The sequence below is a fragment of the Haliotis asinina genome, chromosome 16, assembly GCF_037392515.1.
Source record: "Haliotis asinina isolate JCU_RB_2024 chromosome 16, JCU_Hal_asi_v2, whole genome shotgun sequence".
NCBI lineage: Eukaryota > Metazoa > Mollusca > Gastropoda > Lepetellida > Haliotidae > Haliotis > Haliotis asinina.
The window spans coordinates 11,761,631-11,781,221 of NC_090295.1; positions in this window are offsets into that span (position 1 = coordinate 11,761,631).

Genomic DNA, 19,591 nt, shown 5'->3' on the forward strand with positions numbered 1-19,591 from the left:
CGCTACGATTAAATCTTAGACGACCTTTGACAATTCACTATTCTTCCCCATGCTACCGGAAATTGTCAGTGTAAACAAGCAGACGACAGAATATGTCATGTGACTGTCACGTGCTCAAAGAGAAGGTTTTAGTTTAGCGTCAGATTAATTTTTTTTTTTCAATTTCTAGCGTCAGGTAACTCTTACCTATGACTTACAGACTCTGGATTTCAAATGAACACTAAAATTTTCAGATTGTCACTATTGGGAATATTTTCCTGAATTTACATGTATCAGCATCGTTGAACAGCGCTGGCCCGCTGCCGGTGTCGACCATCAGCCGACGTCGGCCCGATGATGGCATGCTACCTGGGTATGTGTATAGACCCTAGCCTAGTACTATATAAAAGGAAAGGGATGTAACGAAGAAACCACCCCCTGTTCGATCAAAGTTACATGTCACAGCGTAAAATATTTTTAAGGCAACGTCGAGGCCAACGGATCGAACGCTAGATGATTTCCCTACAAAACGAGCCATAAATGGCCACAATCGGATCATTATTTCAAAAGTTATACTCCACGAATCATCGAAAACAGCTACCTCCGCAATTTCACGCCAAAATCATGGATCACCAAATACGGCGAAAACTCACCTTTTAGATTAGTTTATTAATTCCAGACACGTTGACAGCACCAGCGCTGGGCTGGATTCGATCGGCTGCGGCATTCCGTGGGTCGGAAAACTTATTGCAACACCTACATGTCATTTTCTCGACAGTAAGCAAACATTTTCACCAAAATTGCTGGCAAACCTACTCACTTGTCGGCCATACGTGACCTTGACATTCATTGAACTGAGCAGATCCGCGCAAACAGACTCGGGCCATCCGATTGGTGGGAAATAAAATATACAGTGGCAGTGGCCAGTCGGATGGCCCGAGTCTGTTTGCGCGGGACTTTTGAGCCATCGAGACGTCTCCATGGAGATGACCTACAAAGAGCCATCCGGTCGACAGCTTCGCAAACGAACTTGGAAAGAGATAACATGTTGTGGCCACAAGGTATGGAATTTATTTTGTTTGATAGTCTTGTGATTTGTTGTTATATATGTATAGTCAGTCAGCAGTTGTAATTTGCTGGCTTCTTATGATGGCATTTCTGTCTGGTCCATACTTGATTATCTACAAAGTACCATCATATGTAGCTTGAGTTTAGCTGGGTGCAGCGTAGAACAAGTCAAAGTGAGTGAGTATGGTTTTACGCCGTCTTCAGCACTATTCCAATAATATCACGGAAATGGGCTTCAGACATTGTACCCATGTGAGGAATGGAACCCGGACCTTCAGTGTGACGAACCATTGGGCTACCCCACCGCCCCCAACAGTGAAGGAATCGTGAGGGAAAATAATCTGTCTAAAAATCTATAAAGCAACTTGTACTGACACCTGTCAAACACCACTCTCACTTTGAACTGAACAATTTTACAAATTTAGTGTAAACAGAATATTTTAGACAGTAGAGAATGTTTTTAAACAATCTGCAGTCAGTGTAGCCGAAATGTTTCATGAAAATGTCCACACGTTACAGTGCACAAAGGGCATTGATTGTTTTCCTTGTGTATCAAATAATGCTTTCCTTAAGTTTTAAGCAAAATATTTGACCAAAATTTTGAATATTTGAATTGTATTGAATTGTGTGTGATGTCACTGAGATTACTGATGGCATTTCCACTCAGAGGGTTAAAGTAAAAGCATTGTCCCCTGAGTCCAGCTTAGATCTACATGATGTATGCAACTTGAACTAGCTTTCTAATTACTCGATAACAGTTTTTGTTGTTTTTTTAAAATGTTGCATAGCTCTGCACACAAGCAGTTGGGGTCAAAGTAATGAAGTTAATCCTATTGGGGATCATGTAGGAGTGAGTGAGTTAAGTTTTGCGCAGCAATTGGCAATATTCCAGCGGCGGTCGGTAAATAATCGTGTCTGCACCACAGGGGCTTGTATCGCTTTGAAACGGCGTTCGAAAGACATATAGATGTATGTCTTTCGAACGCCGTTTCAAAGCGATACAAGCCCCTGTGACATAAAATATATTTTTTTTGGTCAGAAGAAAGATTACAGAACTCTTCTGTGTACGACCTCGCGAAGGAGGGAGAATTTCTCATTCTACAAGTGTTTCATGTTTCATTTTCCATTTAGTATGACGAGAGACAGACGAAAATTGAGATCGTGAAATCTAATTTGTTTTCTAGTAAGTGCAAAGGTCACCGGATGTGATGTCACAGACAGGGATTACCTGATGAAATTCATTCGCCATTGAATATTAACAGAACAGTTTCGTCTGACAAACCCAAATTTAGCACAAATAACTATTTAATATGATTAATCAGAGCTCACAGAAATTTCTTGGTGTACTTTTGACAATATAAATCGCACATAGCCGAACCAGTTTGACCTTGTATGCTTCCGTGACCCGGAAACAGTACTCAATCAACACTGCAGATGCAAGTTTTTCAGTATCTTTTATTTGAATTTTTGTTCATATTAGGTACATTATTTTATTGTCCACTGAATATAAAGATAGCAAAGATATAATTGTGATGCATGTTTATCCCAGCTTGTTCTTTTTTTCACATGGTCCGACACAAAAACGTTTACAAACATTATCCTCAACAACAGGTGCGCGGATATAGGCGTGGCATTTGTGTTTCAAAATAACATTCATGCTTTTCTTTTTGTGACGATGTAGTGTAGTAGCAACTGCAGTATGCTTGTTTTATAAACTAATATATATTTTCAGTTATAGTTTCACATGAAATCGGAGATGATTTGATAAATATTGCGTTCATATGAGTTCAGTTTCTGCTTATGAACACGCATTTTCAAACATCCTTCGTGTCTTGTCACTTAGAAAAACTGCAAGGTTGGCCACGCCCTTTCTGGTCACCTACGGCTGTCAACATTGTGAATGTTGGAAGGTTTATCAAACCAAATCAAAATAAACTCGCTAAATATGGTAATTTCTGTGCAGAGACAATAACATTTACCTGTTCACGCCATGTAATTAATTCCAGATAAAATAGTTGGATATATCAAAAGGATGGCATATTTTCTTCGGCATCACGATGCATGTGGACTTGTTTGTTTACCGCCGTTGCCATGATCGTTCCTGTTCGTCCAATCGATGATGTAACATTGAGATTGGTTTTATTTGTAATTATTTGTAATTTTTTAAAAAATGGGAAACTTGTGAGCTTTCTCTTCGTCATAGAACAAAAATATTGATTAAACTATCAAAAAATATTTCATTACGAAGAAAATATTAGACTGGGTACCACTCAACGTGGTGTGCTTGAAAGTCAACAGTGGCCGATATTTTCGACTGCGTGCCGAGAAATTTGGCGAGCACATTTTCAGTTTGCAGGCATTTCGTTTTAAGGTACATATACATATTGAAGATTATATATCTATAAAGCCGAGAATTAGTGCATTCCATACATAAATCATATGACACGTAAATCCGACTCGTTGAATCATTATTGCAAGTTTTATTTGAAGATGTTATTATCCTGCACTCCTGTCGAATGGGTTCGACGACAGCATTGAGAGGATTAAGGGAGTGAGTGAGTGAGTTTATTTCTACGCTGCTTTTAGCAATATCCCAGCAATATCACGGCGGGGGACACTAGAATGGGCTTCACACATTGATCCACAATGGAATCGAACCCAGGTGTGACGAGCGAACGCTTTAACCACAAGGCTACTTCTATTTTCTGAGAACTCAATGTACAGATGTCTGGAGAGCGAGTGTGTAAACAGTTTAAATGGGCACATTTGGAAACGATTGTACTCAAAGGCTGTTTGACTCAGGGTTATTCATATAAGTCACTGTATATGACATGAACGAATCTTTGGCTAAATGGTGGAAAGCTGAAAATATTTCACCCAAGTGTTTTTACAATGGGTAATCTGTGAGGGTTTCAGTTTCGAATTAAGGTGCCTGGGGATATATGGCTGTTATAAGTGGCGGAAGCATGGGTACGGCGATGTATGTAGATCATTGTATCCTTGCTGAATAACTGGTTAGATCGATGGTCAAGATGCCCATCACTGGGTTGTCGGATCCGTTCTAGAACACTTGCGGACGACAAGAATGTTGCATAGATAAGTTGTTAAATCACTGTGAGATGCTGGGTGAGTGGGTGTGACTGTATTTTTCGTCTACCATGCTGGAACTGTAACCATGCACCCGTGATCTGTAGGGCTTCTGCGAGAAGTAAAAATCCCTACCCACAAGCGCTTGTCAGACATATTCTTGCATTAACTTTGAGACTCTGGCTTTTGTTACTAACGTCACGCTTTCGCTATCTCCGTTAAAATCACACAATTTGGTGACTTTTCTGAGACGTGAATTTGCAAACACGCATTGGCTTCAGGGAGCTTCAAGACCCGATCGGGGAGGGTGGCCCTGTGTCCCCGGCGTCTCGAGCTGCTTTCTCCTTTGGGGCTGGAAGCTCGATGTGAGAGGCTGCTAAATGAATCGAGAGGGCGAGTGACTTGATCGTGGTGTCGATCACTGGAATGTCTGGTCCATACTCAAGGCCGCTGGATGGGGCGTAAACGTCAGTATATTAGTTTGATTTGAAAGTTAAAATTATACAAATACGTGGACGTTGAATTTTGTGTCGCTGGACATGTTTTCGATCTATAGGTACAGATGGGTAGGGGTATAATGTAACCACATCAAATGGACTCCTAAACTCTGTTTGACAACCACGTGTGTAAACTATAGGGCCTCACCCCTGGAGATCTGTGTTAAGATGAAAGGTGATTAAGGGATGGTGTGGTCAGGTCCGTTGCTCATTATCACTGGTGTGTCTAGAGTCGATTATTTTACAGATCGCGATATATAGCTGGAATAGTGCTGGGTGCGGCATTAAACAATAACCTGGTGACAAAATCGAAGGTCACAGCTTCATGTTGTGTTGAGACAGCCAGTTTCCCTTTACTGGAGACATATATTGCCTTTTGCAGATTTACTGACCCGTCAAGACTTGGATTAGAACAGATGTTGAACATCTCAATTCAGGGCTCGAAAATTCCACTCGTCCGCTCGTACTGACGAGTAAAATTTGTTTGGGCAAGTGGAAAACATAACTTGCTCGACCTACAGGACGAGTACGTCTTCTGACGGTTTCTCTTTTTCAAAATAATAAGCTAAAGTTTTGACATCGTCAATCTCAATAAGCAATATTTTAACATTCCCCGAAAACTAAAAGCAAATTGAGTTTAAGTCTTGATGGATGTTTGGTATCCATATTTTTAACACATATTGTGCACCGTGGCTTTTCTACCGTAGAGGCTTCGAATGTCGTGATTGGCTGCTGTAAATAAACTGACCAATGAGAAAAATTAGTACAACGTGAATGTTGCTACTGTCCAATCAGAATAAGCTTTACTATAAGGAATTCCCACTTGTGGTTACCGATCGTTTTCCATCAACTTTACCTCTTGGGTGATTTCTTTTTGTTATTATACATATGTAATTTCCAGGTTAGGTGAAATACTTGATATATTTTATCACGTATGCCAAACTGAAAATTGGATTAAACTGACTAAGTGGAACCTTTGCTTTTAACTAATGTTTTAACAATCATGACACTGAGTACACGCATATAATTGCCAGGTGACATTGATATTTTCAAGGGGGTAAGTTCACTAACTCATACTTTGTTGGGTTTGCAATATCAATTACAGTGATTTTTAATCTGCTAATTTTCTGAAATATTTCAAATCTTAACTGCGTATCGTCTTGCAAAACCAAGGGAAGGAACTAGGGCTAGCGTTGATGTTGTAAGTGGCTTGTTGCTGTACACGCTGAACTGTTACTGATGACGAATCGTTGACGATGATGATGTCGGATATCAGGACATTTCTTGTTGTCGCAGGTGATTTTGAAAGGAAAAAGTTGTGTATTTTTTCAAAACAAGTGGAAAAAAAGAAACTTACTCAAAAGAAATATGACACTGGAAATCGAAGGCGCTCTGTTCAAAAAGCATGCCTGACTGAGTTTGACTGGGTGGAGTTCAATGAAGATGATGGTGGATGCGAGGTTTTTGGTCTGTGTGTCGCAAATATCCAAAGATATCAGATCCAAAATCGAGTCTTGTAGTGGGATTGAAAGACATTTGTAGGAAAGAGAGTTGAACATTTCACCATAAAAGCAAAAAACATATTCAATGTTGTGAACATGATGGAATTTTGGAAAAACCCGAAATGCCCAATATGCACGAGAAATACTTAGTGCCTTATGAAAAAACTCTTCATAGCTGCATACTATGTAGCATTGGAAGGAAAGCCATTTTCCAAATGTGAACGATTTTGTCAGCTGCTGTCTGCAAATGGTATTAATCTTGGTGGCAATTTCGTTTATATATTGTAGTTTAAATCCAAGCAAACATTTTGAAATAAGAAAAAATGAAAAAAACTTACAGTCAGTGTGTTGCATGATTTATAGGGCAAGTACCAGTTTAGAAGGACGAGTGGAAACTTCATTCTACTGGTCCAGTAGGGCGAGTGCACATGTAAAATTGTTCAAGCCCTGACTCATACTTGCAGTAACCATAACCCATGTTGAAATGTCAATCACTGGCTTGTCTGGTCCAGACTCGGTAATAATAACATCAGTGCTATTACACTAGATTATTGTCGAGAGCTGCACTAAAGAAATAACAACAGATCAATACAGGACGCGGTGAAACTTTGTAGTGATGAGTGAGTGAGTGAGTGAGTTAAAGTTTTGTTCTATTGCTCCCGTCACATTGCTTCCTAACAGAAACAGCTTGCTCACACAGTGGCCGCATCGGCATTATTGGTGATGTCTTGCCTATTCCATCTTGGGGTCAAAGTGGATAAAGTGCGGGATGGTAAATGTTGAACATACCTTAGCCAAGCCCAATGAACCTGCATGTAGAATATGACCTAATTATGTCAGTATCGGTGGTTGCAGTCTGAAGTGATATTGTAGTTATTTTACTGTCCTTTACTGACAGGTTTTCATATCTTTAAAGAGTTTCTTATTGGTCCATAGGTTTCATATTCTGAAATATTGCCCATATGACTGTCAAAGATAAAAATGTTTTTTAGATTTTATAAACAATCTTCAGGTGGTCAGGCTCGCTGGCTTCATTGACACGTTGTCGTATCCCAATTGCGTAGATCGATTTTTATGCTGTTGAACACTGGATTGTCTTGTCGATTATTTATGATTACTGACAGTTAGACTATAGCTTACCGCGGCTTGTATAGTTTTATTAGATTACTTAGCACCAAAGCTTGGCAGGATTTGGTAAGATTTTGTTGAGGCCATGGTTAAATATTTCTTTCTGCTTTACATATTTAAAGCTCAGCAACAATATATATGGGCGCTTTGCAGGGGTATAAAACAGTGAGGATCATCTTTCAAATGATTGCCAGAGTATACACTGGGGAAGAGTACAATGTATGCAACTGTACCCCTTCCGTTTCTGCGGCTGGATGCACTGAACATAGACCACACTAGCATACAATTTAAGGCTTTATCTCTCCAGTGTTGTCTGTCCCGGTGTGTCGCGACAATTTCAGTCACGTGAATTTCGTGCAACACAGTCGCACCAACTCAAAGCGGACGAGAACTCCTCTGTTGAGGCGGCCTTAGCCAGGTTATAGAACTTGTACAGACTGTAGACAAGCGCCTAAAGCTGTTTGGTTTCTGTACCGATGTTGAGGCGGCCTCAGCCAGGTTATAGAACTTGGGCAGTTCGTACCAATTGGTGAATATAAGTGACACGTCCTCAAACAAGTATATCCACGAAAACCCATGCAAATCTATAATATATAACTAGGCATAACCAGTCATTTTTTATTTATGGGAATTTTTCAGCAAAATTAGATGTGTTACTAGAAAGAAGTTTCAATAACAACAAAACACTTTGATATTCTTAGTTAAAAAAAATAATTTCAAATTTCTTAGATTTACAAGACACCCACCCCCAGAAAAAAACAGAACTTTTTTTCAGCCATTTTTGGGGGGTTAATCTAGGAACATTTTAATAATATTTCTGCACTTAAAAAGAAATATGTTTTAGTGTTCTAGTTTTGTAATTGTATCCTGACTATCCATTTTGGTGATGGCAGTCACATATTGACATCATACAGTATGGAAATCTGGCCTTGTAAGAGTAGCCCGGTACCAATAATTTTAAAGCTGTTTTGCTTTTTATATACAAAGTTTTTATGATTAATGTCTAAAGGTGAGTAAAACATCATCAAAATAAGCATACATATTCATTGTCATGGTACAACAGGCCTTTCTGTCACAAAAGGGTGACAGTAAATTTTTAAAAAAGAATAATTTACAGCTTTTATAAAGATATACGTTCGACCTTAAAATTTGAAGGTCTTGTGATACAAACATATGTAAATGTATTTAGAAGAATATCTAGTGTTCTACCTGTACAATTTTACATGATAATTTACGTGGAGCTGGGGCAAGGGATAATTTATCAAAATACACTTTGTTTTCGACAAAAAAAATAAAAAAATAAAAAAATAAAAACATCTAAAAATATTTAGCATTCAAACACCCGTTCCATCAAAAGGTTACCTCATTTCTTTCCAACCATATACTTGCAAGAAGGGTAATTTTAAAAAATATTTCTACACCTCTGAAAAATATTGGTATGCTTTGTACTTGTTTATTGGCACCAAGTCTGTATTTTTTAAAACAAAAGTAATATGTCTAACACATACAAGTGCGAAATTTGAAACTGACGGAGTAGTACCCAACTCAGCTGTTTCAACACCATCATAAATATATGACATGTAGTAATGACTAGAAAAAGACAATAACTGTATACAAGGCAAATACGATATCAGCTGGCAGGCTCTGTATGCATCCTTGTTCAGGGGTCTCTCAACATTAATGGGTGGCCCGGGAACCAGGATGGTTGCTTCATCGCAAGCGAAAGTTACTTCCGGTAGAGACGGTGGGGTCGTTTCCATTTTTATTTCGACATAAACACGTTGTTAAAAAATACAGTTACTAGTGGAATTTGAAGCTGGATGATTCTTCTGAATATGAAAATTTTTACAAACATGTGCGGTTTGCATAAATAGGTTTTTTACACTTCGGAATTTTTTACCTTCACGAAGTCAACATTTGACGTCACATTTATCGCTTTGTTATCCTTCTTTTCATTGGTTCATTTGTATTCTTTGTGCAATCAGAAACAACTTTACAAATGCGCGTAGACGCACCCCCCTGTTTTCACCTCGTTTTCTGACCATGTGTTTTTGTGCTTACGAGATGAGCTGTTTTGGTTATCTGCCCTGTCCGGATATCTGTGGCGGGATTTGTGTTTAAGATGTAGCACATCAGATTGTACATGTTTGAAAGTCAGGAGGATAAGCCATTATGTACTTGTAAGCTAAACTTAGCCGTCAACTCTAGAGGTCACAGCACAGATGACTAACTGATAAGGCTGGTAAACCACTTCCCCAGGATGAGGTAATGATGCCTGGTCATTCAAGCATTACTCTTATTACAAATGTTCTGGTGCAAGCTGAACACCAGAATTTCAGAAGGGGTGTGTCACTGAGTGAGTGAGTGGGTGAGTGAGTTTAGTATTACGCCGCACTCAGCAATATTCCAGCAATATGGGGGCGGCCTCTAAATCATCGAGTCTGGGCCAGACAACCCAGTGATCAACAGCCTAAGCATCGATCTTTGCAAGTGGGATATGATTACACCTGTCAACCAAATCAGCGAGCCTGACCACCCGATCCCTCGTTACTGCCTGTCATTGAAGTGTGTAAACTCAAATTCATGATGAAGTATGAAGACTAGAATTTTACATTTTCGAACTTGCACAATTTGTAAGTTTATGCTCAGTCTTAATAGTTTTTTTAATAAACTTGACATTATGAATGTTCTCAAAGTTTAGGCATTATAAGAGAGAAATATAAACTGACAACATGTGACTGAAACATTGCCACCCCACCACTACCCTCCTTTCACAGTCAAAGGTCACCCTCTTGTCCAGGCAAAGGAAAGACTTCCAGTCCAATACATTGATTACTGTGTTCTGCAACTGTAGATCTTCAAGCTGATAACATTGTCTTTTCATCAGGTCACTTGACCCATGTCGTGTCCAGCCCCATGAGATATTTTATCTTCATTGATGAAACACCATACTGCAGAGACGCCAACAAATTTACAAATGAACTTAAACATTCAGGTGAGGGATCAATATGTTGGGAATTATATTTTAATTCTGTTTTTCATTTTATTGTTCATTTTTAATATTCAATATCCTAACTCTATTTTTAACATGTGAAACAATATCGGTGCACAAAGCGGTAACGCCGGCATCAGACTCTACATGTGTATGTATATTTCTGGGGAATGTTTACTTCGAATCAGACAATCCAGTGATAGCGTCATTTACATCTAACTGTATCTATGCTTCTACAAACATCTATCCATGAACGTTAAATTTAGAAAGTTGCGATACAGGTAACAAAAGCTGTATGATTTCGTGCACATGATGTGTTTAAATGTGTTAATTAGCGCCTCTACATATGCAATAGTTTTAATCGCTTCATTGTCGCAAACATAAAGTTTCATTTTAAGTTAAGGGTCAATAAATTTTCAGTTGACATTCTGATGCCTGTTCATCTTGCTCTTCGTCTGCACCTACCTCCCATTATAATGTTTGGTGACATCGCATGTATTTCTTTTCCTACATAGTGCAGAATCCAGTTGGAGTGTTAAAGGTCAAATTTGCAAATTTAAAAAATCGTAGATTTCCCTGAAAGGATTTTATGGTATTACTGCAAATACAAAACCAGTCATTGAAACAGACACCCTTTAGGAAAAAAAGATTTCCAAAATGCCCCGATTTTCAGGCCACATTGAGATTTGACGTCTGCCACAGTCAGCTGAGTCACTGCTAAGTTTGTGTGAAGACACAGGTAATGACGTCATGTTTACATATCTTACGTCACTGACTTCAGACCGCCTGTCGACTGTTAGTTATGCAAAAGACAGATTTCTATGTCTTGTCCAACTGGCCAGAGAACAAATGATGGCTCGTACTACTAACGACCAGTGCAAAGGTCTGATATTATACCATGGTTAGAGTAACATCAAGTCTCTGAAATGAGTGCACTCAGCAATATATTCCACCTATAATTTTGTCGGCGGTGTGTAAATAATCGGGTCTGCACCAAACAATGCAGTGATCAACAAAATGAGTGAGCATCGATCTGCGCAAATGGCAACCAATGACATGCGTCAACCAAGTTAGCCAGCCTGGCCACCCGGTCCCGTTAGGGTAGAGTTTCCTTTTATGGCAAGCATGGGTTGCTAAAGGCCTATTCTAACCTGGATCTTATGGGGATCTGCCGTCTGGGGGAGGTTGTGTCATTTGGGGGAGGGTGTGTCACCTGGGTATATCTACATGGGTCACCTTATGGAGGTATGTCGTCTAGGGGAGGGTGTGTCACCTGGGGGTCTGTCAACTGTGTGAGGGTGTTTTTCCTGTGGTATCTGCGCTGCCTATTTTCTACCCCGGACCTTCACGGATCATCTCATATGTGTACAAAAAGTTCCAACATTTTATTCATTCAATATCACAAAAGCCCAGAGACTTTCCTTATCTAGACTTGCTACAGAACATATTCTAAACCTGCATGGACTGCACTGGTTCATGGTCTTTACGCATGCCAGACTATACCGGGGAAGTGATTTTCATAAAGATTGCCGATATCATAGCATATTATTGAAGCTACAGCATGAATCTAATTCCATAAATTATATATTTAAATGATGAACACATTATATGTTTTACAATATCATGTTAATTGTGCTGTGTAACCCTGACAGGCACTGAAAGTAAATAGATCGAAATTAATGCATTTTTTCATGCTTAAACAGTTTTTAAAAACCAAAACAAAAAAACCCATGTATATTCTACCCAAAATAAACGATAAGTGACTGTCACCTCGATTCTCCCAATTAGAATATTAATGCAAACACCGAGACAGAAACAAAAAAAATGTTTTTTTCTTTCCGTGGTACTCTTGCTGTCTATGACGACCTTGAACTTTGCTGAAATAGAAAATGGCGGCAACGAAGAACGTGCTGGGATTTTTGCAGTTTATGAACAACATGCGATATGTCATGAGATATCCTCGCAACATGTGGATACATAAGGTAGTGTTTAACTGTTTGTACCTTTCAGATATATTTATTTATGTTTTGATTACGTTGTAGAGAGATATAGCAGAGCAGGCATGCGACTGCGCCATCATCCGCTGTTGCCAGTGTTGAGCGGCAAGCGTCAACAGGCGATTGATCTCAACTCCTCTCGCGAAAAAGGCAGTGGTTGTTTATTATTATGACAGCTAAATGTGAACGATCAAAAGTCTTTCATCCATTCATACGTCGTAAGTGTACCCGACGTGAATTCTGGTATTTTTTTGTATTTGAACTTGAACAATATCGCAGGGAGAAATTCCAAAAAGTTGAAACTGAGATGAAACCAAACTGTGTGCGGTTTTTCAAATGGTCTGTTTCCGAGGTATCTTTTGTTTAACATGGCGGGCATGCAACAGCGATGCACCGCCCACTGTTTAGGATAATTTGACTTAGTTGGTAGGTATCATATTTTGACAGCAATCATTGTTTACAAAAATGACATGTTTTGATTAATGATCATTTGGGTGGGAATATTTATTTTATATCTTTTAAAGGTCACATGCAACCAAAAAAATCAAACATAATTAAAACACAATTATGACTTATTCATGACATCTAATGTACATTGCTGCTTGGCTGGTTCATTTGCTGATACGCTGAGGGCTCATTGAGTGTACAAAAAGATGATCTGTTTGATGGGCCTTTTATAAGTATGGCTAGTCACAAGAAAGTAAGATTCTTTATGGATAACAACTTCTTTTATTGTACTTGATGCATTGTTTCAGTATAGATTCAGAAACCTTTGTCAAACAAAGTCAATTACACAAGAATAAGTTGTTATCCTTAGAGAATGTATATGGAGATGTTAGGTTTTGTAAAAACAGTCGTTCCCTGAATTTGAGTTTGATCAAATCAAAAATCATCTCAGCAGAGATGGTGAACTACTGCGTGACTGGAAAGTGTCATTCGTCCAAGTACAAAGCAGGATTTGAAAGAGTTTGCACCAGTTTCCATCAAATCCAGTCATCCGAAAAAAAGGCTGGAGTTTGTCCGTCCCTCCGTAATCATTTTGTTTCCGGAGCGTAACTCAGAAACCGTTCAATATTTTTAGACCAAAGTTGATAGATTTAATAATCTCAGCCTATGGTTGTACCTTTTGCTATTTACAGATTTTGGGCATTTTTATTTTTTATTTTTTTTTCCATGGAACATTTTGGTGTTAGTCTTGTGGTGGGGTGGGCTTCGTTTCCGGAGCAGAACTCCAAAACAGTTCCATATTTTTCTGCAAAACTTGGTAGATATATCAGTCAGAACCTAAAGTGGTGCCTTTTGCTATGTACCGGTTTTTGTGATTATTTTCTTGGCTTCCATGGAAATGTTTCAGACATAGTCTGCAAAGTGAGAGGTGTGTTTCGTTTCCGGAGCAGAACTAAAAAACCATTCAATATTTTTCTGCAAAACTAGGTAGATATATCAGTCAGAAGCTGAAGTGGTGCCTTTTGCTATGTACAGGATCATGTGATGTGTTATTTTCTCGGTTTCCATGGAATCGTTTTGGACTTAGTCTCAAAGTGGAGGGGTGGGCTTCTTTCCAGAGCACAACTCGAAAACCATTTCAAATCTTTCAACAGATCTTGGCAGATATATGAGAGAGATCTTCAAATTGTTACTTTGCTTGTTACTTAGTAAAAAAAAAAATGAGTACCTGTCAGATTATTTGTCCTTTGAAGCATGTGGGGGCCGGGGGGATATGTCATCTTTTGATGACTCTTGTTTTCAACTTTATAGACTAAATTGGCACTTATCATGATTAGTTTCAGTAAGTGCATACCTAAAGGTATCAGAATCTTGAAAGTTGTGTTTTATGTTGCATGTGACCTTTAAGGAACCACATGTTTCTAACTGTCCAACATTTTATTATTTTCAATTTTCTTTAGTAAATTCTGTGAAAATTGGGAATATCTTCTGCAATTTCTTGCAGATTTGGGGCTGAATATTGGAATCTGAACAGGTCTGAACATCAGCATTCAGTATTGTTATGATTGTTGACAGTGTAAAAATGTCAAGCAGTGTTTGAAAATTAGGGGACACTGAAGTCCTTGGTTTATGGGTGAAATGATGACCGCAAAGCGAGTGGTACGATGTGATAACCACCTGCAGGGGACCTTGAGGTGAATTTATTTATTGAAGATGTTTCCAGAAAAACATTGAGGTAGAGGGATATGTGTGGAAAACTTGATATGCCAAGGGAAATGTTTTTTTCTAGGTGCGATACCAGGAATAAGGTAAAGCGAAGTTGAGCCTTGTTCCGGTATTGCACGGAGAGATGGTCAAATAACCACCCCAGGGGCTTATCCTTGTTATTTCACATGTGTCAAAAGTTCTAAAGCATACGTGTTTCACTTGAATTATTGTGTATTGTTCTAACCATGATTATATATACTATTCTATGATGATATTACACTCAGTAACTCAAAGCTAACAACTAAACTCGGTGTTAATAGCGTACAACAAGAAGAATTTTCTATATCTACAACACAACACAATAAACAGAAAATACGCTTTTGGCGTATATTTGTTCTTTTGTTCTGAATTTCTAATTTTGTGCCCAAAATTTGACATATACTGTACACAATGACAAGTGAACACTATCTATCAAAAATGCAAAAATAAAGAATAACTGTTTCCTACATACAATGCAATATATGGAAAATATTCTGTTGGTAATATTTGTAATGAAATGTAAATTTTGTATTGTTGAGAACAGATATTTTAACATGTGGATCATTTTTCTAAAACTAACAGATGAGAGATGACAGACCCCCAGGTGATCACCATTCACCCAGATGACAGACCCTCCAGGTGAACACAGTCCCTGCAGATGACAGACCTCACAGGTAAACATTGTCCCCTCAGATGACAAACCCCACAGGTAACCTCTGTCCCCTCAGGTAAACATTTTGCCCCCAGGTGACAGACCCCCCCATAAGGTGACCCATGTAGATAACCCCTGATGACACACCCTCCCCAAGGTGACAGACCCAATGAGGTATTATTGATAGATAACCCAGGTGACCCACCCTCCCAGTTGACAGACCCCCCATAAGGTGACTCATGTAGATACCCAGGTGACCCACCCTCCCAGTTGACATACCTTGATAAGGTGACCTGTGTAGATAACCTCAGATGACACCCACAATGTCTGACACCCTGAAGGGTATCCATGTGGATACCCCAGGTGACACATATTTCCCAGGTGAAGACCCTAGGCGGAAGACCAAGAAAAGGAAACCCATGTAGATACCCCCAAGGTGACACACCCTCCCCCAGACAGCAGACTCCGAAAAGGAGACACATGTAGATACTGCCAGGTGACACACCCTCCCCCAGACAGCAGACCCCAAGAAGGTTACCCATGTAGATACTCCCAGGCGACACACCCTCCCCCAGACAGCAGACCCTAAAAGGAGACACATGTAGATACTGCCAGGTGACACACCCTCCCCCAGACAGCAGACCCCGAAAAGGAGACACATGTAGATACTCCCAGGTGACACACCCTCCCCCAGACAGCAGCCCCCGAAAAGGAGACCCATGTAGATGCCCCCAAGGTGACACACCCTCCCCCAGACAGCAGACCCCGAAAAGGAGACCCATGTAGATACTGCCAGGTGACAGACCCTCCCCCAGACAGCAGACCCCAAGAAGGTTACCCATGTAGATACTCCCAGGCGACACACCCTCCCCCAGACAGCAGACCCCGAAAAGGAGACCCATGTAGATACTCCCAGGTGACAGACCCTCCCCCAGACAGCAGACCCCGAAAAGGAGACACATGTAGGTAAACCCAAGGTGACACACCCTCCCCATGCAGCAGACCCCGAAAAGGAGACCCATGTAGATACTCCCAGGTGACAGACCCTCCCCCAGATCATGTTTTCTGAATCCTGATTCCTGATGGCATCATCCGCAAAAACGAGCAAAAAGTCAAATGCGTATTAAATAATGACAAAACTTTATGGATGAGCAACTTCTTTATTTGGATGGAGCGACGTTTCGATACAGCTTCTTGTATGTCATGCAAGTATGAGGCAGATAAGATTCAAATTTTGGGGGGTTTTATGTCGGATTTTAGCAAAGTGCCAGTATTGCCGACGGGGTAGGTGGGGACAAGAAATAATAATAAAGAGTGGGGAATAAGGGAAACCACCTACCCCAAAAATGACTAAAGTGTTGGGAGTAAGTCTAAGGAATTTTGGGTAAACCAGTTGGTTTATTGTATGCCGACAAGGAAAGTTGGGGAATGTAGTTACCATTTGATTATAAGAGTAGAGAAGGTTTGAGGGTTAGATAGTGGGAGAAAACGGGGCGGGGATGGGGTGGAGCAGTGGTGGGGGGGTTGGGACGAGGTGGTGGTGGGAAGATGGTAAGGCAAAGGCCTGGGGTGATTAAAATTGGCGATGATAAAAGAAGTGGTGAAACGCGTATTAACTGTAGAAACTTTAGGATTGAACTAAAATATATTTTGGTATAGAATGAGGGTGGTATATGATGAAATAAATGGTAAAGTGAAGGTTTGGAGTATGATATGAAAAGATAAAACTTATCAGAGAAGATGACCACGCACCAGCTTGCTGAACCGTAGGAGTTTGTGAGCTTGTTTATACAGTGAGCAAGATGGCGGCTGTGGCTGAGTTGGTTATACAGAGAAGATGTTATATTTTATGGGCTGTAAGAGAGTTTGTAATGAAAGTGGCGATAGCTTGGAAGATGGGTTTGATTTGATTTGTTTTGGAGGTGTGGAGTTGGATGGCTGGAGATGGGTGGGTGGTTGCTAGTTTTGCTGCTATGTCTGCTGTGTTGGTACCAATATTATGTGTGTGTGCTGGAATCAAGAGGAGTGTGGCGTTTTTGTTCTGTTTATAGAGAGTGTGGATTTGGAGGGTGATTTTGTATATGAGGTCGGGTCGGGATTTGGAGTGTTTGTTATGTAGTTGTTTGATAGCTGCTAACGAGTCGGTGATAATTAAGAAGTTGGAGGATGGGGATAATATGGAGGGCTGTACGTATGGCGGTGAGTTCTGCAGTGTTGATATTAGTGTGGTTTGTGTAGTGTAGGTTGGTGGAGATCGGGGGATTTATCTGTATATGTATGCCTATAATATCCTGTGGGTTTGTTTGGTGTGATGGATGCGTCCATGTAAATGTGGGTATGGTTGGGGTAGAGTGAGTTTAAGTGGGTTTGAATGAAGTTTGTTTTGGTGTGGGTGTCAGGATTGTTTGAGTTGTTAATGAAGATGTTTTCAAGTGTGGTGTCTGTGGTAGGTGGTGGTATGTTATGTATGCAACTTGCTATGAGAGGTGTTTGCTGTATTGTGTCTAGTTGTTGTGATGTAACAGACTGGTGAGATGTGAGTATAACGGTGTGATATTTTTGTTTTTAAGGGTGGATTTTTTTATTTTTGTGTATTTTGTTTTGATTTGGTTATAAATATAGGGTTGTGTTGGGCCCCAACCCCAGTAATTGAGTTCAATTCGGTTTATTCGTGTACTGATTGAAGGGATGCCTGTGAGGAGGAGGAGGAGTGTGGTTAGGGGGGGTGCCAGTCCTGACCCCTAGGGCTAATTTAAGGGCTTTATATGGAATGGAGTTAAGCTTTTGGAGGTTGCTGCGGAGAGAGAGTGCAGGACCAGGGCGGCGTAGTCCAATTTCGACTGTATAAGGCAATGGTATATGTTTAATAATGTTTGTTTGTCAGCTCCCCATGTGGTGCCACGAATACATTTCATTAAATTTAGATCTTTTTGACAGTTGTTGACCAAGTCATTAATATGGGGAGTCCATGTTAAGTGTTGGTCGAAAGGTTACACCTAAGAATTTTGCTTCCTTTTCGAAATTTATTTTTTGATTGTTTAGGTGAGGGTTGGGTGTATAATTTTGCATATGTTGTTTTTTCAATAGAATGCCCATGGTTTTTTTGGGCCCAATTTTGGAGATGATTCAGCTTGCGTTGGGCTTTTACTGTGCCTTGGTTAACTGAACTTGATGAGATCCAGAAAGAAATGTTCTCAGCAAATTTAGCAGTTGTAATTTCAGGCCATTTTTCTTGGAAGATGTCGTTGATCATAAAGTTGGAAAGTGTTGGTGAGAGGATGCTGCCCTGGGGGTGCCATTTTCTCATGGAAAAGGGTCCGAGAGGGTGTTGTGAGATTTGACTATATGTCTATCTTTAAGGAAATGGTGAATGAAATTTAGAATTTTTCTGTGTATGGCATTGTTTTGGAGTTTTTTTTATTAGGCTGTTATTCCAAGCCATGTCGAATGCTTTACTAAAATCTATGAAAATGGCCATTGTGTATTGTTTTTCTGCTGTGCTATCCTGATATCATGCTCCAAAAGCAAAATGTGGTCTAAAGTTTGCCGATTTGGAGTGAAGCCGCTCTGGTCCTGCTTTATAAGGTTATGGGTTTGGATGTGGTGTTTTAGTCTGTTATTAACTATAGTCTCCATGGTTTTATATAAATGAGAGGTGAGGAAGATGGGTCTGAAGGAATGTGGGGAGTTGGTGGGTTTCCCTGGTTTCAGGATTGACACCACCTTGGCTGTTTTGCAAGAAATTGGTAGTGTTCCTTGAGTCCAGATTTTATTGAACAGGGTAAGAATAAGGTTATGCATGTTGGGTGTAAGTTTGTTTATTATAGTGTATGTGATGTTATCTGGACCCGGCGCTGAGGCTGTTTCTATCCCCCCAGCATGTAATACAGGGGGATATAGTCGACACCTCGTCCGTCTGTCCATCCGTCCGTAATCATTATGTTTCCATAACTCAGAAACCGTTCAATATTTTTAGAAAAACTTGATAAGTATAGTAATCTCAACCTATAGTTGTGCCTTTTGCTATTTACTGATTTTTGGCATTTATATTTTTTTTGTTTTTCCATGGAACATTTTGGTGTTAGTCTTATGGTGGTGTGGGCTTCGTTTCCGGAGCTTAACTCAAAAGTCGTTCAATATTTTCTGCAAAACTTGGTATATATATCAGTCAGAAGCTGATGTGGTGCCTTTTGCTATGTACAGGTTGTCTTGATTTATTATTTTGCGATTTCCATGGAAACGTTTTGGATATAGTCTCAAAATAGAGGGATGGGCTTCGCTTCCAGAGCACAACTCAAAAACTATTCAATATTTTTCTGCAGAACTTGGTAGACATATCAGTCTGAACCTATAGTGCTGCCTTTTGGTATTTACAGGTTTTTGTGATTTATTATTTTCTTGGTTTCCATGGAAATGTTTCAGACATAGTCTTAAATGTGAGAGGTGTGTTTCGTTTCTGGAGCAGAACTCCAAAACCGTTTCATATTTTTCTGCGA